Here is a 21,594-nt window from a genome sequence, read left to right as displayed (position 1 = left end):
CTCTTACCACAATAAACTTTAACTGAAGTATTATTAAATAAGATAAGTTTTGCTCATCTCTGCTACTTATGGTGTGATCTTGAACAAATAATTTTATGTTTTCTTTAAAAAATCTGGAATACTAATGTTTATTCTCTAAGGTTGTTTTAAACATCAAATTAAGTTGTTTGATTATTATTTTGTGCAAGTGTAAAAACTAAGCATAAGAAAATGAAGTTAGGGCGTGTCCAGATGCAATTGTACAACTGGCACCTTTATTTGTTCTTCTAGGGTAGTAACTTGTAATTACTAGCCAGAATGCTCTCCGGAGCAACGTCAGAAGACCTTATTTCAGCTTAAGTCTTTACAAAGAACCAAAACATGATTCAAAGAGAACAAGAACCTTGTGGTGGAATATGATCCTAAAATCAGGGAAGTAATCTTTAGGTGGTAAAATAAATGTATATAACACTTTTATCGACAATATTCATTTATCTCTAGGCCAAGGAGTGATGTCAACAACCAATCCTTCACACCAGGCAGAAAGAAAGTTTTCAGAGGAAAAGTCTTCAGTTGTATTTAGAAGTATCCTTCCCATGGGCCAAAGTGGTGTGGTGGATGCTCATGGCCATGGGGCCAAGGAGACAGGGATTGTATGGGCTTCCAAGCATTTTGGCTTGAAGAAAACAGGAGGTCTCAGGTTATGTCTGTAGCCACACTTTGGACACGCTCGTTCTACCTACTTGTTGCCTTATTGAAACTTTTCTGTTTTTTCCTTTTCTTTCTTTCTTTTCTCCTCCTTCTACCTCCTCCTCCTCCTCCTCCTCCTCCTCCTCCTCCTCCTCTTCTTCTTCTTCTTCTTCCACGCCAATCATTGCATTATAGTTGTACATAATAGCAATTCATTTTGACATAATTATATATGCAAGGAATTTAATGCCCTCCATTTCAGTCCCTATTGCTTCCCTTTCCCTCCCTTCCAATCCTCCACTCCCCATCTGCTACTCTACTGGACTATCTTGCACTCATTTCTGTATTTTTTTAATTGGTACTACATAGATATACATAAAAGTGGAATTCACTGTGGTGTGTTTATGCAAGCACATAGTGTCATTTTGTCATATTCATTCTGCAATCCCTTCCCTTTCTCATCCCTCCTCCCTCTCCCTCAATCTCATTCTTATACTCCACTGATATTCCTTCTGTCTTCTGATATTCTATTCTATCTGACCCTTGTTTCTTTTTCTCTTACTTTGCTCTGCCTTCCACATGTGAGAGAGAACATCAGACCCTTAGCTCTCTGAGTCTGGCCTATTTCACTTAGCATGATGTTCTCCAGTTCCATCCATTTACCAGCAAATGCCATAATTTCATTCTTTTCTATGACTGAGTGAAACTCTGTTGTGTGCATATAACACATTCTACTAATCTGTTTATCTACAGATGGACACCTGCACTGGTTCCATATCTTGGCTATTGTGAGCTGCGTTGCTGTAAACATTGATGTGGCTGTATCACTATAGTATGCAGGTTTTTAACTTAAATAGACCAATATCAAACAATGAAATTGAAACAGTAATTATAAGTCCTCTGACAAAGAAAAGCCCAGGACTGGATGGATCTTCAGCTGAATTCTACCAGATCTTTAATGAAGAAGTAACACCAGTCTTCCTAAATCATTCCATAAAATTGAAAGGGAGGGAACACTCCTAAATACATTCTATGAAGTCAGTATAACCCTGATACAAAAACCAGGGAAAGACACATTAAGGAAAGAAAACTACAGACCAATATCCCTGATGAACATAGATGCAAAAGTCCTTAATAAAATATTAACAAACTGTATTCAAATACTCCTCAAGAAGATAGTGCACCATAATCAGTTTCATCCCAGGGAGGCAAGTTTGATTGAACATATGCAAATTAATAAATGTAATTTTTCATTTAAATAGAATTAATGACAATCATATGATTATCTCAATGTATTCAGAAATTATCTTTAATAAAATTCAGCACCCATTTATGTTTAAAACACTGAAGAATCCAGGGGTAGAAGAAACTTACTTCAACATTATAAAGTCTTTTTAAGGCAAACCCAAAGCCGACATCACACAGAATGAAGAAAAGCTAAAAGTATTCCCTCTATAATCAGGAACAAGACAAGGATGTCTACTCTCAATCCTATTCAGAAGAGTCACTGAAACTGTAACCATAGCAATCAGGCAAGATAGGGAAATTAAAGAATTAAAAATAAGAAAGGAAGAAGTCAATTTATCTCTGTTTAATGATGACATGATCCTAAATGTAGAAGATCCAAAACACCCTACTAGAAGACTTTTAGAGCTGATAAATAAGTTCAGTAAAATAGTAGGATACAAGATCAAAATTCACAAATCAAAAGCATTCCTATACCCCAATAGTGATCATGCTGAGAAAGAAATCAGTAAAACTATTCCATTCACAATAGCATTTAAAAAAAAAAATTGGGATTTAGTCTACCCAAGAAGGTGAAAAATTTCTACAATGCAAACTACCAAACACTACAGAAAGAGACTGAAGACCTTCAGAAGATGGAAAGACTTCCCATTTTCTTCAATAGGCAGAATAAATATCAAAATATCCATATTATCAAAAGTGCTATACAGAGGCAATGTAATTCCCATCAAAATACCAAAGGTTCCTCGTTGAACCTTTTCATATCCACACATGATTTTCAGAAGCACTTTGCATATTAAAGTCAATGAGTAAGACAAACTGGATTAGTATTGCATTAAGAAGTATTAAAATCAAAGTCTGTTTCTGTTTCATCCAAGACCTTAAGACAATAGGTCTTGAGGGGAAATTCTGAAGGCCAGTTTGAGGCATCAAAGCAAGACTCCATTTGGACTGTGTTGGTTTAGGATTTCCATCAGTCTTGGAGGTCTCCTGGAGGTTTTCTTGAAGATGCATTCAGGCAGAAAGGTGACCTTTAGTGATCTGATCATCCAGAAGGGAACTGGGAAGAGATTATTAGTGATGAGCAAGGATTCTCCAAAAATCCCCCAGAAGCCATCAAACGAGAAAGAACCCAGAAAGTACTGACAGCAAGTTCAAGAGCATCAGCCAAATAAACCCTTTCCTGCCCTGTACCTCACATCTCTCTCTCCTTGCAGCCTGTCTGGCGTAGGGAATCGAAACCTCTCACTGGGGAAGGAAAGGTACCAATCCAGGGAAGAGAAATAGACAAGTCCTCCACACTGTCCCATCCCACTGCCAGGCCCAGCCCTAGCAGACCACGCTGGGGGACTCACTGTAACTTTAAATGGAATTCAGACTTTTGACCACTACTAGTGATCGGGCATTTTAATTACTGAAACAGTACAGTTTTGTGACTAGCAGCAAACCAAGGCACTTTTGTGAATAGCAACTGACTATAAAAGTTGTGGGCTGTGCCCAATTTCATGAAAGGAATGAAGAAGAATTAGCCCAGGGAGCAAGGGAGGATCACAGTGGTTCTCTGATGGCACACTCAGGTGCTGCTGTTGCAGAGCTTTACAGAGCACCAAGGGTGACAGATGATGAGCGGAGAAGGATGTTGACCTAAGTGCTCCCAGTTGCCCATCTTCCCCTGGGAATAGAGTGCTCGCTATGCTAAGCACAGTGATTACCATCAAACAAAGTGGGTCAGGAGAGTCGGGATGCTATACACTGATGGTGCCTCAGCGAATAGGAGACAAGCGTAAACCTGTGGTGCTCACCCTCAGAAATCACCTGCAGGAGGGCCTCCTGCATGCATGTGCTGCTCTCCTTCGAGTACTATTTTGTTGGTTCCCGTGAACTGATTGAAAGGTTATTCATTGGTCCTGGAGAAAGGCTTCTTTAGAAATGATTTCACAAATACCAAGAGCAAGTCCTCATTTAGATAAAGTAAAAGGTCCCCAGACCCACAGGGAATGTCCTCCCAGGACTGTGATTTCTGCTGAGGTGAGCGAGAGAAGCAGAGCTCAGTGTGCTAGAAGAAGCAAATGTGTTGTATTCCCTGTCACGTGTCTTTCCTGACACAGTCCTGGACCTTGAAACTCTGGCTGCCCCTTCCTGGGCAGAGAAGGTCAGAGCTACATATGCACAACCCAGCCTGTGCCACTGAGAACCCCTGAGCTGCCATGAAGCCTCACTGGGAGAGCACTGGTTCCGAATGGGCCTGGGGCACTGGCACTAGGAGTCCCGATGGCCGAGGGGGCCGAGCATCTGCATGGCCATGACTGAACAGGCCAGATGGCATCTCACACCCTGCCCTAAAGAAAAAGCTCACTGTACTAAAACGCATTCCCTAGAGACTCTTCTCTACTCTAATTCACTTTAGATAGTGGGGTGTGTCCAGCCTCCTGGGACATCCAGGCCACAAAAGCTAAAGATGAGCAAAAACAACCTGCTGTGTAAAGAGAGCAACAGGAGTGGACGTTCGCTTTTGAAAGACAGTAAAATTGAAATATAGTAAAAAAGTCCATTCAAGGCTCACGTTATTATCACGCATCAGCAACTCTAAGCAACTTCAGTGAGAAAGTGAAAAAACTTTTGTTGCTCTGAATTCTAAGCAATTACTATGACTATTTTGGGATTATAATCATATAAGATTATGAAATTATATGTTTTTATATCATGTATAAAATTATATTTACTGTTATGTTTATAATTCTTTAAAAATCATGATGGTTACCATTTACACAATATATAATGTTTACACAAATATATACTATATGTCTAAGTACAATAAAATATTTTAAACTTATATTATATTCACATAAATATAATCTAGCAAGAATACTATATAAGAAAATATTTAAAATATGTATTTAACAGTGTTTTAACAGTATACTATTTAATATGTAATTATATAACATACATTTCTATTTATATATAAAATTTTTAAATGTGCCTACTCTTATTACTTATCCTTTAATAAACATCGTATTCTACGTATGTCGATTTAGAGAACTCCTAGTGATAAATCAGTGCTAATCCACATCCATTTAGCTACATGTGTTTGTTTTGAAATTAGAGATTCAGAACTGTTAGAGCTCTTTTCAGGTATAGTTTGTGACAATATGAATATCCTTCTGCACAAATAGTAGATTCCAAATGAACAACAATGAAATTATGATTTTTTAAAAACAAAGAAACATATCTTGAATGATTTATGTGACTTCTTGGGGAATTTATTTTTATTCATTTTAAAAATTCCATTTAGTGAGTCAGTGTGCAATCTGAGAGGTGATAATTCTGTTTGGTAAGAAAACATTTCAAAATATAGATGAATATTTTATTGAATTTCAACAATATCTTCAAAGTTGAAGTGTATTCTCCAAAATTGTTAATTGTCACAAAACGAAAAAATAGAAAAATAAAATGAAACAGTACATCAGTGATGTGCCTTTTTGGATCTTTTGTTTTTGTTAAAACTCACAATTATTGGACAATATTTACACAAAATGTTTTTGTATTAGCAAGTAGCTAAAGAATCAATTCAAATGCTTTGGTAAATATAATAACTATTCAATAAATATTTGCACAGTATTTTTCTGCTTTGAACTGTAAGTTAATTTTATTACTTTACTAATAGGATTATGTGAATAAATAAATGATTCAATGCCTGCTATTTGGGGCCCCTATTATTATTTGCTTTACTTCCTGACTGTTAATGAAAATAATTTCATCACATAGAGGCGGGTGGATGTAAAAGCGGTCTTCTCTGGGTCTCAAATGCACTAGATGTGTGGCTGACCTCAGTTTTATTAACTAATGCCAATATTTACTAAGCAGCTCCCATGTATCTGACACTATTCCAGGGTTTCTGATATAGCCATGAACAAAACAGACAAAATTCTTGCCCTTATCAAGTTTAGAGTCAAGTGGCTTCAAAATGATAATTACAATAACAAAGTTCATTATGCATGACATTAAGGAGTGAGAAGTGCTTTGGAGACCGAGGTGGGCAAGCAACGGGATCAGTACCTGCTCTGGGAGAAGGTGAGCTGCAATAATTTCAAACCCTCAGTGAGAAGCTAGCTGACATTGGAGCAGAGAGTGAAGGAGGACAGAGCATGAGACACACCCTCTTCTGGGAGCTCATGGATGGTGCCTTGTGTGTCATCTTATTTACCGTGTTTCCACTATTATCTGTAGAGATGACGTAACAGTGTCCACAGATACAACTTTACTAGAAAGCTAAGCAAAGCTCTGTTCAATACAAAAGCAAGAAAGTACTATGAGTTGAAGAAAGACAGTTCCACCTGGCAGCATGACATGGAAGAGGTTTGCCAGGAAGTGGTGAGACTTATGTCAATCTTGAAACACACCTGGGATTGCATAAACATAAATGGAACCTGCAGAGACCACTGGGTCTCCGGCATAAAGAAGAACCTGTAGGATTGCCGGTGTTGTGGCGGGAAAATGGAGATGAAATCAGAAGAGCGTATAGTTCATTTCAGGTCAACATATTTTTAGAAAATGTGGAAGTCAAAGGGTGAATGGTGACATGAGGAAAGTCAGCTGGTGAATCTGTTTGAAGCTGGCCGAGTAGGCTGGAAGGCTTAAGGAAACTGAGGCCCAGTGGTGGGAGAATCAAGGTGGAGTTTAAGTCAGTGAAGATAGTATGCCAGTGAGAAAAAATGGAAATTTGCCCCAGACATAACACCAGGTTAACAAGAGTGGAGAACAAGAGATGACCCCATTCCATTCAGTGTTTAACTGGTGACTCTCTAAGGATGAGACCAGAGGCCAGCCTCCCTTCTTCATTTTGCTAGGCTATTGTGTCAACAGTGTTGACTGGAATTGGACAGGTGGAGAAAGGGACAGAGAAAAATAGGAAAATACATATTGCTCATGGCGTCAGGTTTAGTCATTGCAGATTTCAGCTGGAGAGATTCTGCAGTTGAATGCCAATTGGTAAGTACAGAAAGGATCAAATGCTCTGTGTTCTTGTAAGTTCTGTGTTTTTTACATATATGTGATCCAAAGCTGACTGGTAAAAGATGCATTTTCTAAGCCCCAAATAAAAACTCAGACATCCTTAACAAATATGAACCTCCAGGGAAACCCCAGGGGACTCTGGAGCAGTGCAGTGTTTATGTAAGGGGCTACAGAGGCCCTGCCCTGCTTCTGGTGGAAGAAAGATGTGTAAGGAGGAACTAGCTCAGAACACCAAAGCACATTCCCCGGGCAGTGCATGCTAAATGCTTCCCCCCCACACACTGTTCTTCCAGGCAGCTTAAATAGCGTAGCTCTCTTATCCAGCTGAAGAATATCATCTATGAAGAAGGAGGGGGACTTATGAGCTTTTAAGCTGAGAACAGATGTACTACCAGCCGTGCTCTGGGCCAGCCCTTCACAAGTTGGTGGGAGAGGAACCATCTTATTTGCAGAAAGACCATTTATTTGAAGTATACCATTTGGTGAAGTCTTCAATACAATGTGTGGACATTTTATTACGGATTGTGGGCTCTATCAGATCCTTAAAATCAATTCACATCTAGGTTAGAGGAAAAGTGTCATATTAGGAGAAAAAAATAGAATCTCACAGCAATGACTTTGAAAACAAACTGCATGAGCAGAGACTTCAGAATAGGCATTTGAAGGGAATTCTTCCCAAAGTGCCATTTTTCCCTGTTCCCAAAACACATACACACTCATCTCTTTTCCCTTCCTCCTTCATTAACACATGCCATAAAAAGGTAATGTCCTCAATACAAACAGAATTTTTTTTAGTGTTTTAGGTCTCAAAAACTTCTCAATGTCTTCTCCCTGATGTGGGGGTCAGCACCCTAAACTTAGATGCATTACATTTTCATGAAAGTCAGGTTAAGAATTCATAACACACAAGCTCAAGTTCCCTAGGGACATCCTCAAGATCCATTTTTGGAAGAGAATGTCTATGTTTATAGCTCCGGTTTATAAAACATGTACCAATCACTTGGCCTCGGAACGTGTTTACAGAGAAGAAAAACACCCACAAAACAAATAAATTGCTTCTCGCACAGTTTGGACCGACAATCCTTGACTCTCTTTTTGGAACTTGACTTTTCCCTGCCTGATAGAGGGACTCATTGTCCCAGCCAAATGGTTTCTGTGAGCACCTGATCTTATCACCACAGCAGTCAGATTCTAATTCCCTCCTGATTTATTGACAACTGCTTAAAGTTTAATCAAATTAAGCTTCTTCCTGACTAGGAGCCCGCTAATCTAGGACCCCTTCTAACTCGGGGTCTTCTGGGATGGCATGTGGACATCCCATGTGGACAGTTCCCAGTCTGTCAAGCGGAGAGGTGGAAGCCCTGTGTCATGGTTCCGGTCCTGGCCTGGGCCTCTGTTGAGATAGTGGAGACTTGAATTAGCAGTTCCGACTTTGATACAATTTCTCAAGAAGGACATAACCCTCAGAAACCAACTTCCCCATGTGGACAATAAACCCGAGTACTGTTTTGTGGGTACTGAGAAACAGGCCACCAGGGGATACATTCAACTGGCCCCCTTGGAACAATTTTTTCACAAAAACAGAAGATATCCTCCTTCTTTTCTGTGACTAGAAAGTGAAAAATTAGAATGAAACCTCATGAGGAAGAGATCAGGAACAATGAAGTCACAAATGGAAGGAAGATATGAGAGAACCAATCACAGAGTGAGTGGAGTCATGCCCAGGGAAGGTGAAGGCATCCATTGCCATTTGAAGGTGGGAGTCATTTCTGTCTTCTCCCTCACTGTCCTGAGACTGAGCGCTTTGTATGTTGTGGATAATTCATATTTTTTTATTATTCACAGCATTTATCATATAAATACTGATGCTATTGTTGAATGAATAAAGGAATAAAGGACCTAATACCTGTCAAACACATCTCAGTTAGATTGCTTTCTCTAACCACTAAGAAAGTCCTACCCTAAATCCTGTGTTTGCCCTTCCCTTGCTATGTTTTTATTGTACCCCTCTACATATTCTGTAAAAGTGTTTATTTAGTTTGATAGCTTCTAATTTTATGTTACTAAGCTTAATCCCTATTGCTATGTATTCTTGGAGCTCATTTGTTTGGACAGTTATATGAAAGATAGTTGTTCACTCTTTGTCATTCTTCTGTTGAAGGACACCTAGGCCTTTGCTATTAAAAACAGGGCCCTGTCAGCATTCATATTCTCTCTTGTATGTGTGCAAAAGTATTGTTGGGCAAATATTTAAGAGTATATTTGTTGTGTGATAGGGTATATGAACAGTCAGATTTAGAAGGTGACATAAAGCTCTTTTCTGAATCGGTTGTATCCATTTATAATCCTGTCTACTGATTTCATTCTTTCAAGTACTTGGAAATGTCAGACTTTAAAATATGTACCAACTGCAAAATGTACCTGGTTGTTAAATGATAACCAGTGTGATGTTGATGAGCGGTCCCCTAATCTCGCCAAGGGCATTGGTCTCCTCTTCATGTTTTGTTGATGGATTAACTTCTGTTCCTGTTTCCCCTCTGGGCTCCCACAGCTGGCAAGGTGCCAGGACTTTTTGGTGATTCCTTTTCACAAGATGTCCTATCTAACTGGTGATTCATGAGGCTGGGACAATGAGTAGACTTGCTCCTTTCCACTCCTGGGTCATGTGGAACAGTTTTTCCAAGCTCGAGCCCCAGCCCCCAGGGCATCTCAATTAATATTCTAAGACAAGTGGGCAAACACTTGATGCCTCGTGTTTCTCATCTGAAAAATGGGGATGATAATAAGACTGGCAGATATCAAGTGACATCTCTATAAACTGTAGTCCACCAGGCTGCCCTTCAGTGCCAACCTCTTAGCCTTGGCTTCTCCTGTTCCTGCCTTTAACATAGCCTGTCTCAAGTTCCTAGAATATCATATATTATTAATGTTAGAAAATACTCAAAATACTATGATAATGATTATAATACCTAAGAATTGCTGAGCTGTTCATATATGACCAAGACGCTCAGTATGGTACTGAGCGTCATTTCATTTAAAGCTCACCTCCATTCTAGGAAGCAGATCCTACTCTTCTTCTTATTTATGCCTGCCACCTACAACAATGACTTCGCAAACTACATCTTCTTACAGGCCAAATAGTAAATATTATAGCCCTTGTGGGACTTTCATCTCTACTTACTCAACTCTGCCACTGTAGTGCGAAAGCTGACTTAGACAATGTGAAAATGAGAATTCCAATTTAACTATCTTCAAAAGCAAGGAGAGGCAAAGATTCAGTCCTTGGCTGGTAGCTTACCTGCCCAGAACCTTGTCATAAGCCCAAGAGTGAAAGCCACTTACTTGCAAATGCCATAATTTTATTGTTCTTTATGGCTGAATAATATTCCATTGTGTATATATACCACAGTTTCTTTATCCATTCATCAGTTGAAGGGCATCTAGGTTGGTTCCATGATCTAGCTATTGTGAATTGAGCAGCTATGAACATTGATGAGGCTGCATCTCTGTAATATGATGATTTTAAGTCCTTTGGGTATAGGCCAAGGAGTGGGATAGCTGGGTCAAATGGTGGGTCCATTCCAAGTTTTCTAAGGAATCTCCACACCACTTTCTAGATTGGCTGCACTAACTTGCAACCCCACTAGCAATGTATGAGTGGACCTTTTTCCCCATCTCCTCACCAACACCTATTGTTGCTTATGTTCTTGATAATCGCCATTCTAATTGGGTGAGATAGACTCTTAGGGTAGTTTTGATTTGCATTTCTCCTATTACTAGAGATGTTGAACATTTTTTCATAGATCTGTCGATTGCTTGTAGATCTTCTTTCATGAAGCATCTGCTCATTTCCTTAGCCCATTTATTGATTGGATTATTTGTATTCTTGTTGTAAAGTTTTTTGAGTTCTTTATATATTCTGGACATTAGTGCTCTATCTGAAGTATGTTTGGCAAAGATTTTCTCCCACTCTGTAGGCTCTCTCTTCACATTACTGATAGTTTCCTTTGCTGAGTAAAAGCTTTTCAGTTTGAATCTATCCCAACTATTGATTCCTGCTTTTATTTCTTATGCTCTGGGAGTCCTGTTAAGGAAATCTGATCCTAAACCAACATGAAGATTTGGACCTACTTTTTCTTCTATAAGGTGCAGGGTCTCTGGTGTAATTCCTAGATCCTTGATCCATTTTGAGTTGAATTTTGTTCTGGGTGAGAGATAGGGGTTTAATTTCATTTGGCTGCATATGGATTTCCAGTTTTCCCAGGAAGAAGCTATCTTTTCTCCATTGTATGTTTTTGGCAACTTTGTCTAGTATGAGATAACTGTATTTATGTGGGTTTGTCTCTGTGTCCTCTATTCTGTACCACTGACGTACCTGTCTATTTTGGTGCCAATACCATGCCATTTTTGTTACTACTGTTCTATAGTATAGTTGAAATTCTGGTATTGTGATACCCCCTGCTTCACTCTTCCTGCTAAACATTGCTTTAGCTATTCTGGCATTTGCAGGTAAATAGATGCAGTTGGAGAATGTCATGCTAAATGAGATAAGCCAATTCCAAAAAAACAAAGGCCAAATGATCTCTCTGATAAGTGGATGATGATACACAACAGGGAGTGGGAGAGAGGCAAGAATGGAGGAAGGATGGATTGTATAGAGGAAAAAGACAGGAGTGGGGAAGGAAAAATAACAGAATGAGACAAACATCATTACTCTACGTACATGTATGATTACACAAATGGTGTGACTCTACTTCATGTACAACCAGAGAAACAACAGTTGTACTCCATTTGAGTACAATGAATCAAAACAAATCAATTAAGAAAAAAAGAATGAAAGTCACATTTCCGAATTGCCATCAAGCCCCAAAGCTCGCTTAAGGGCAGGCCTGCCTTTGCAGGACCTCTTACTGCAGCCTACGCTCTTCATTTAAATTTGGCAGATGTGTATTGAGCATTCCGGGTGTGCTAGGGACTAGCGCAGATGCCAAGGACACAGAAATCTACTAAAGCACAGTCTCTGTCCTCCAGGTTCAAAGACCAGTGGTAGAAAAATCAGGTGAACCAACATGGAATTTATAAGCTCCATGATGTAAATATAAAGCCAGTGCCATGAGAACGCAGAGATCACTTCACCACTTCATAAATGTCACATGGCACCTGCTGTGTTCCAGTCACTGCCCAAGACCCTGGAGATACACGGGTCAGACACAATCCTACCCTCATGCAACAGAGAGTGCAGCAGGAAAATTGCATTAAAGCAATCATTTAGAGGGTGCAAAATGCTGAGAAGAGGTAACCGAGGACTGTGAACGCATCTGAACACACGGAGGTTGGGAATGGAGACTCTGTCTGTATGATGAGGTGGTGGGACATGAACTGAAAGGTGAATTAGGGCCAGAACAGAGGGGTTGGACCCCAGGTTAAGGAATTCGGGCTTTATTCTGGAGACACCTGGTAGGCATCAAAGATTATTGAACAGGTGAATGACAGGACGAGTCCTTTTGAAAGAAAACTCTGGCAACCATATGGAGAGAAAATTGAAAGGAGAGAGATGTCAGGTCAACAGACTCTGCCTGCTCTGGCCTCAGTGGAAAACCGTTTAATGAATCCAAGAACAGGGAGAAGCAAAGAGGCCGCCAGTTGTTGGGCTGTTGAATAAATGCAAAACAAGTGGGTGCTGCCTATTGAGGTTTGAATAAATACTTTAATGAGTAGTATATTAATTTCCTGTCTAATTTTATATGTCTGGGTTATCACTTATCATTTGCCAAACACACTGAGTTAAATCTTTCAAGCATTTCCACCAAATACCTGTAGTTGATCTGCTTGTAAGCTTTCTTAGAATCTGCTTTCCCCTTGTAGAACTCAAAAAACAAAATGTCCCTGAAGTCAGTGTATCTACAGACTCTCAGGATGTGGCATCTGCATATATGAGATTTGCCCTGTGTCAAGCCAGTGTGTGGTTCGGGGTCAAGCATTTTACAAGACAAGATAACAATGGAGTTATCCCTGCTCTGTGAAGCTTCATAAGCCAAGAGGTGCCTTTCTCTCATTCAATGGCTTCCTCACATATCTGATCAAGAGAAGTCAACTCTTGGAGTAAAAGTTGACTCTTTCCTACCTACAGTGAGCTAACAAACACAGCCGATGGTCATTTAAAGTGTACATCTCTGCTTTCTACTGTCTGTTCCACTGTCACTTCCCACTGCCCCAAGTGATTAATAAATTTTGTCTTGGGAGCATATCAGAAAAATAGAGATGGTGATAGATAATGAAAGTTTTGACAAGGACAGTGGCTTCCTGATATAAGGCCTTGGCCCAAGCAGTGCCAAGAATGTCATCTGCTGGTGGCACTGAGATTTCATTGCAGATGTATAGCAAAGCCGGAGTTCCCTTTGGGATCTAAAACATACCACAGGCAGAAAAACAGATGCAAGAACTATGAATAATAGAAGGATTTGCAGAGCTCAGTCCAGGCAAGAGCTGCTGCCTGCGAGTGAGGAAAGGGTTACAGGGCCCCTGGGACCTTCTTCAGCCACATATACGTGACCAGGGTATCCACAGAAACGCCCTTCTAACTGACAGGCAGCTGATCATTTCTGCAGCCTACGTTGGTTTTAATATCTGCATCCTAATTTATTTGACATCTGCAGAACATCCAAAGAAGATATTCAAGCATGGGATGGGCAATCCGGCTGCTTTCTGAGTTCATCAAACATCTCACACTCCTTTTTCAAATGTTTTCAGTTTTGCAAAACTCAAAATGCATTTTGCCAAACATGTTCTCTGTTAATGTTTATTTAGAAGGGAATTTAATCCGTATGCTGCTGATGCATTTACACTTAACTCATCAAAATGTTTTACTAGAGCCATTTGATGTCCAAGAAACCTTTTGAGCCTTTTTTATAAGCCTCTTCAAGCCCATTTTGCTTCGAAACAGGAAGTGGCCTGTTACTAACCATAAACGAATGCAATTCCCGGAGGATTTGGTTTCATTTAAGACACTGAGAGACCGCAAGGTTTCAGCCTACCCTGAACTCTACAGAAACGATTTTCTCCTGAACCTACTGAGAATGCATCATGCACAGATGAGGTGCTGTTATAATTTTCCAAAACAAAATCCTTTATGAAGAGGTATCCTTCATGTAGCTCCTGGGAAAGACGGTTACCAAAGCAGAGTGCTAAATCAATGGCTTTGCAGGCTGCACCTGGTCAATGTCACTGTCTCCTATGAATCTACTTACCATTCAGAGCTCGTTTGCTAGTATTAATAGAACAAATAAAATACAGCAGGAGATAAGGATACTGGGATAGTGATTTCTTGCTTCAGGAAAACCTTCCTGAGTTCCAGACCAATACAATGTTCCCAACCACGAGCCAGAGAGCCAAAGCTGATATAAACACAGCATCCAAGCCACAAAACATGACTTGTTTAAGGCTTAATTCTGTGAAGTAAGGCAGGAAACAAGATTTATCCTTCTGGGAAACTTCTGGCATTTGCCTCAAGCTGCGCCTGATTCCTCTCTGCCGTCTTCGCCATCCATTACAGCTATCTGAAGGAAATCAAGCTTTTGCCCAAACTAAGGCAAAAGAGAAATGTCTCCATCTGAGTCCCGGAGAAATCCTTCTGTTTGACGTGGCATTAAACAACGGAGAGCGAACTGCTGTGTCGCGTTGCTGGGAGGATCAGTGTTGCTATCTTAGGCCTTTTGGCTGTGAAGGGGAGTAAAATTAGTTGGACTAAAGCCATTTTACAAACATAGTAAAAATAAATTACTACACTTAATAATTGAATCTTAAACTTGTCATTATGGCAAACTCTAAATTATTCCAAGAGCCTTCCTTTGCTGGGACTTGGCAAAAGTATTGGGTGTTGGAGGTTGGTTTTCATGTATGAAATCCAGCTTAGGTTATTACTGCACAGGCTACAGAGTAAACGTTCAAAGGATGAATGGGTCATTGAGAAGTAAATCAGACTCCCTGAGACTCTTAAATGAGTCCTGGAAGGTTTCAAGTCATCAGTGTGGTGAACTACCAAAAGAATTGGGTTGTTAATAGAGAACGTGAGGTTATTAATACCAGGTTTTCCTGTGTGTGTGTGTATGTGTGTGTGTGTGTGTGTGTAAGAGTTTGTTAACATATCCTTAATTCATGTTGTTTCAGTTGTGTTACCTGCACACTGATTGGGTTGTGAATGCTATGTGACTTAGTCCTTGGTCGGTTTTCTGCTCTTGGGTACGAGGTGGGAGTGTTTATGCTGTTTATGCTGGAGGAGAAGGCTCAGACTCCAATCTGACCCAGAGACATTTCAGTTAACATCTGACTTTGCTTACTTGTCCTAAATATTAAATTATTAAAAGACTATTAATATTCAACCACTTATTGGCTGAATATTTCTCCTTAACATTATATATAAAGACCACTTTCCCTAGACTATGGTTTAAACCTGTTTAGTGTCAGTGACTGAATTTGGCATCCTAAAATTCTTCAGAACACTTGAGCAAAAGAAGTAACAAAGAAATGCACATACACAACCTATAAATCCTTTTTTTTTTTTTTTCGATGAGGTTAGGAAAAACAAATTAGTTCATTTTTCAGATTGTATATGTAAAGACTTTATATCCAAATGTTAATATTACTACTAAGAGTTCATTAAAAACCATGGGAAATCACCTGATCTAGTAGGTTGTATTTCTGAATATACTGGCCAGAAATAAATATTTTATATATATGTATATATGTTTTTCCATTTTGGTCTCATGGATTATTTTTCAAACCAAGGTTATATATTCACAACTGCCTAATTAATTTAGGTAAGATCACTTATGTTTCAGGGCTATGTGTGTACGTATTCATTGATTCACTGCCAGTCTGCTCTTACCAGAGTAAGTCATGGAAACATCACGCCTGATGGTAGAAATGGTCCCGACTGGTGAGCGAGTTCACTGAAGTTAACAAGTTCAGCACCACACATGGGCCTGTGATGTCTAACTTAGGAACAGTTGCAGAAAGTGCATGAGAGCTTTGCATCATGGCACACGTGACATACATTTCACTCCTTGATTATGAATTATTAAGAAATGATTCCCTTAGATTGAAAACTTTTTTTTTTTTTCCTTAGAAAAATACCTAGTCCTCCCTTGGTGCCATTAGTACTTCAAGCCTGGATGTACCATTTTCTCCCCATAGTGACTGCTCCTGCTGTCTTTGTTTTTTTTTTAAATGGCATCAGTAGTATCAGTAACCTTGAAATCTCCCAGTGTGAAGGTGAATTAGAGCTGGCCCCTGGTGCATAGAACCCCAGAACACTTTATATGTGGTCTCATTCAATATTTCCCTTCTCTTAGTTGTTGGAACAACTCGGAAATAGTTTCTATGTGATCCCTCATTGTCTTTGTTAAGTAAGCAATTAATGTACAGGAACTTTACTATTTATTCTGACTGCATTTGTACAGAGATATATGTGTGCAGAGTATGATACTTCTGCAATTGTGAGCAAAGAATGCATTCTAAAAAAGCAAGCTGCAACCATCATAGATAATAACAATGATAATAACCAAGTTTTATTTAGGGCTTTGTGATGCACAAAGAAACTGCAATTGATACAACTGCAATTGATCAGTCCTAATTAAAGAAAAATTATAATTATATTTTTGCTCCTTTTCCATCTCCTCCTTCTCCTTATTTTCTACATTTTATTCTTCTAATTCTTATTTTATTGCTTTGGCAAATAATATTTGGTGGTTCTGCTGATATGACTTAGGTAGCAAAGAGTGAAGTTAATCCTCAACGCTGAGTAGATCTGACTCAAAGCCAGGCTCTGCAGCCTCTTGTGGAGCTGACTCAAGGAGTGTCATCGTCATCTGAGTGGTTTTGCTACCACTACAGGGAAGCCATTCTGATGGAATTGGCCCCTTCTTATGCATACACACTGTGTGTCCTGTTTATGAAGATCTGTGAGAGAAAATAAAGTCAATATCTACTTTTACTGCATAAAGACAGATCCTGGGGGTGGGGGGAATGCTTCACAATACCATCCAATCAGGGACACTTCTAGGATGAGAGAAGCAAAGCCCCTGGTGCTCAATTTAAGAAGGTGGTCAGCGATGTCCAAGTTCCTCACTGATTTGCTTCACCCTAGTCTTGGCCCCATGTCCACGATTACCACATGTTCTAGTTCCACTGAAATGAAAGCCAGCCTACTAGAGATTCATTAAACATCTACTATGTGCCCTCTGTTGTAGGGCAAGTGAAACCACTTCCAATCATATTGCATAGGAATGTACTGAAGGAAAATGTCATCTAACTGAAAAGATAAGACATGCAGTGGAGAAGCAATTAAATCAGCTCTATCATCACCTCCATGAACCATCACGGTCACATAGGTCACAAAGTGGTGGACTCAGTATGAGGACATGGGGACCTTGCAGAAGAGGTCCTCAGGGATCAGTCCTTATGCTGTAAGTCAGATGTGGGTGGGTGAGGCAGGTCTCTACTAGGGACACCAAGGGTCTCCAGGCAGAGGCTGATTGATGTGGGCTTTCGGAAGCCACTGATGTGCCTGAGCAGGGGAATTATGTGCCGAAAGCTCTGAGATGGATTATGCATCTCTTTGCTGGGGTGGGTCAGGGTGATTGATGAATGGTCAGTCCATCCAAAATAAGAGCATTGCTTTAGAATGGGAGCCTATAAGTTTAAAGTTCATTTTAAGTGGTTACTGCTATGGAGTGGTTTTGATCTGTTACAGGGAAATTAAAGTCGGACGAAAGGAAACCGTAGAGGTTGAAATATCCAAATCAGGCGTCATATTTATACTGTTTTGTCAAATTCTGCTTGCTCTTGGATTTGGCTCTGTCATGCACTTAGCAGTTGCTTTTGGCTCTGAGCTCCTTACTGCCTGAATCCCCTGGCTACCTTTTTCACTGAGAAGTTTATGTGGGTGTCTCTGGTCACCCAGATTAGATCACAAATCATGCCAGGTCAGGAATCAGAGTTCTTCTGGTATGTTCTACCTCTAGATTCTGGTAACAACCAGATACATGACAGGCAATTATAAAGGTTTCACAGCTGACTGCTTTGGAAGAGAGACACAGGTAGAAATTGAACTTGACTGTTGAGTGCGCAAAGTTCTGCATTTGCTGTATTTTGCAATGTTTGGACTGAGCTGAATGAAATTACTAATGGCTAATTTCATTTTTAATCTTCATTGGAGCCAGAAAGCTCCACCTGTAAGGGAATGATTTTCATTGTATTTTTAGAAGAAAACCAGCACCCAATTTTCTGTCAATCAAAGCTGTAATAATGAGCAGGAATTGACTGCTTCTATGCCAGTGGCAATTGCTTAGGAAAGAGACTCAGGATTCAGGCTTCTGTAAATTTCTTGGCTTGGGGTCAAACCAGAAAGAACAATGCAAGACCCACATTCCATTTGATACACAGATATCTGAGCTGGGGACACTGAGGCCCAAGACAGTTCATCAGGAAGGCAGAATTATGCAACTCTGTCACTCCACAGGGCTTAATTTCCAGTCCAAGCTATCCTGGGACTAAACGGTACACATAGCAACCAAACAAACTCACCACGTGCACTCTTTGCATTGTTAAATGGAACACAATCTCCATACTGATGCATAAATCACTGAAAATGAAATGGACTGACTCCTTACTTATTTACTGTCACTAGGGAATGCACTATTTATTACAGATAAATATTCCAAATAACCCAAGCCTGTGAATTTAAATGCCAAAACTTCAGAAAATTTTAACTACATATGATGAAAACCCTTCAAAACTTTCCCTAGTGTTTTAAACACAATCTGCAGAGTGAAGTTTGACTTTCAATATGTTTGGAGGGAAAAAAGTGGAAAAGAAATGGCCAGGCACATGGCTAAGTCTGAAGCTTTCATGCTGGTGACTAACCAAGAAAAGCAAACCACGCCAGGCTTATTCTACTTCTTGTTTTTGTTCAAGAGGGCTTGTTGGTAGACAGAAGGGTGGTCTGGACTTTGTTGCAAAGAATCTGATGTCTTATTGTGGAGGAGACATTGAGAGAGTTTTGACACAGGTGTATAAACATAGACCATCTCACCTGGCCCAATCCATTGAATCTCAGTCCCATGAGAACAAAAAATAAGATGAGACCTCTGAGCTTCTGTATATGATCTTGGAAGGGATTGTGAAAGTTAAGGGAAATATCAAAACACTAAAAATAAGGGACGTGAACTTAATGTCCATCTAAAGTACAATTATTGAAAGAAATATTTCTGAACACCTGGATGAGGGAAGTCATCTTCAGTTTCTTTGTCTCTCACTCCATGTCTGATGTACACACAAATCCCATCAGCCTTATCTGCAAAGTAGCTACGCAACTTGACCTCTTCCCTCCTGCTCCCTGTCTCTGGCACAGCCCAAGCCACCCTCACACCTCAGACTGGGGTCATAATGGAATTATCTGTGGCACACCATCATCACCTTCCTCTGCAAGCCACCCTCCCCCTGGCTTTGAAGTGGGCAAAGTCCACAGGCTGCCCTTGACTTTGTGCCCTTTGTGTGTGCTCCAAGGATGAAGGCTGACTCTTGGAATGGGCGTGCACTCTGGAGCTTCCTCTGGTCTGTGCCATCACCTTGAGACGAGCTGCCCAATTCACCGCTGCCCTGTCCCCAGTAGTCCTAGAGCAGATATGAGGAGGCAGCACAACCAGACCCGCAGCTGGAACCCACATTCCCAGCCCAGCCAGCCGAGGTCAGTTGGTTCCTAGCGACAACCAGATTCTGGAGAATAAGAATCTGTTGAAACCATTGCACTCTGGGGTCACTTCTTACAGAGCGCTATTCCTGCCTTTGCTTACTGATTCAGGGGGTGATTGCACTATCCAGTAGCAACACCTGACTCCCCTGTTCTCCTTCAGTCTTTCTAAGCACAGAAGTTTGAATCACTGGACGAAACAAGAGCCAGATCATATCCTTCTGCTCAAACCTTCCAGTCACGACAGTGTCCTACCTGGCCAGGACCCGTCCTACCTCTCTGATCTGGTCCTCTGTGTAACCTCTTCTTCTCTTCTGCAGGCATGCAGGAGGCACAACGTATAAGTGAAGGAAAATGGTTTTTGTTGTTGTTTTTTGCTGGGAGAAATCTGAAATACAACAGAATGATTTGCCAACAATAACCAGACACAACCTACCTACGACTCCACTTAAATTCTTAAATTGCATGTGTAGAAAGATCCTGCATTCTTTCTCCTATGGGGAAACCAGAATTTACAATGTCAACTCAGGACCAAGAGTAATTGTTCTGTAAAGCTGTTCATTATGGTTTTGGGTGGTAAACTTTCCGATCCTTGTGTATCTGAAAGTGCTGCCTTTATTTTGACTTTCCACTTAAATGATGATTTTTCTAGATAGAGATTTCTAGATTCATAAGTTTTTAGAATTTTATTTATTTATTTATTTATTCACTCATTTATTTATTTATTTTTGGTACTGGAGATTGAACCCAACGGCACTAAACCACTGAGCCACATCCCCAGTCCTTTTTTAAAAGTTTTTATTTAGAGACAGGGTCTCCCTGAGTTTCTTAGGGCCTCGCTAAGTTGCTGAGGCTGACTTTGAACTGGTGATTCTCCTGCCTCAACCTACCAAGCTACTGGGATTACAGGCATACACTACCACACCCAGCTTTTCCCCAGAATTTTGAAGGTCATTCTCTATTTAGATTTTGGAACTTCAGGGTCTGTCTTCCATATCTTAACATACTTCTTTCAAGAATCCATTAATTTGATCTTTCAATAATGCATTATGATGGTGTTTCTTAATTTTGAAGTTTAGGTCATCATTAGCTCTTTATTTCTTATTCTTTCCTTGAGGGTTTTATGGACTCAGGAGGCTGGGGAAGGAGGATAGCTTGAGCTGAGAGGAGTTTGAGGTGAGCCTAGGCAACATGGTGAGATCATCTCAGAAACAGATATTAACTATTGATAAATGTCTTAACTTTTTGATGACATTCTTGAAATTTTCTTACCAACAGTTATTAGTTCATTATTCTGCTGTGCTTGTGAGTTTTGCTTTTTTAAAGTATTATATATATATATATATATATATTTTTTTTTTTCTCCCTGCTCTTAGCTCCCCAGTTATTCTCTTTCTTCTTAGTGGTTTTCCCTTCTTAGCTGGTTCTTCATTCTTCTTCCTTCTCACATTTGAGATTCCCTGTTTACTTCTTACATAGTCTATTACTTGTGTTTAGTGCAATTGGCATTAGGTACTGTGGGAGATATGCAAAGCATTTGGAGGGAAGGTGTCTCAATAGAGCCTTCAGGATAAAGCTTCTACCCATAATGTCTCCTGAAAAATAGAAAAAAAGAACTAGCACAACAATTGAAACAAGCAGAATGGATTTGTTAGTTGACTTTTTGACATTATATCAAACTACTTGAGATAACTGATAAAGAGAAAAAGGTTTATTTGGTTCACGGTTTTGGAGGTTCTGTTCATGACTGATTGGCCCTATGGCTTTGAACCTGTGGCAAGGCAGTGCATCCTGGCAGGAGCACATGGCAAAGCAAACCCATTTAACACCATGAGCCAGGGAGCAAAGACAGGAAAGGAAGGGGCCAAGATCCCACAGTCCTCTTCAAGGCGTACCCCACATGACCCAAGGACGTCTCT

General features: G+C 40.0%; 1 long non-coding RNA gene across 2 annotated transcripts in view; it reads right to left on the bottom strand.

The window, feature by feature from the left end:
* The window catches only part of LOC306644225, a 51,885-nt gene that overhangs the window by 14,154 nt on the left and 16,137 nt on the right, over positions 1-21,594 (bottom strand). For both annotated transcript variants that reach the window (XR_013759209.1, XR_013759210.1), the window contains exon 3: positions 19,951-20,063. This is a non-coding gene — a long non-coding RNA (uncharacterized lncRNA). The remainder of the gene's footprint in view (positions 1-19,950; positions 20,064-21,594) is intronic.

The sequence above is a fragment of the Sciurus vulgaris genome, assembly GCF_902686455.1.
Source record: "Sciurus vulgaris genome assembly, chromosome: 14".
Lineage (NCBI taxonomy): Eukaryota > Metazoa > Chordata > Mammalia > Rodentia > Sciuridae > Sciurus > Sciurus vulgaris.
This window is presented reverse-complemented; position numbering and strand designations above follow the sequence as displayed.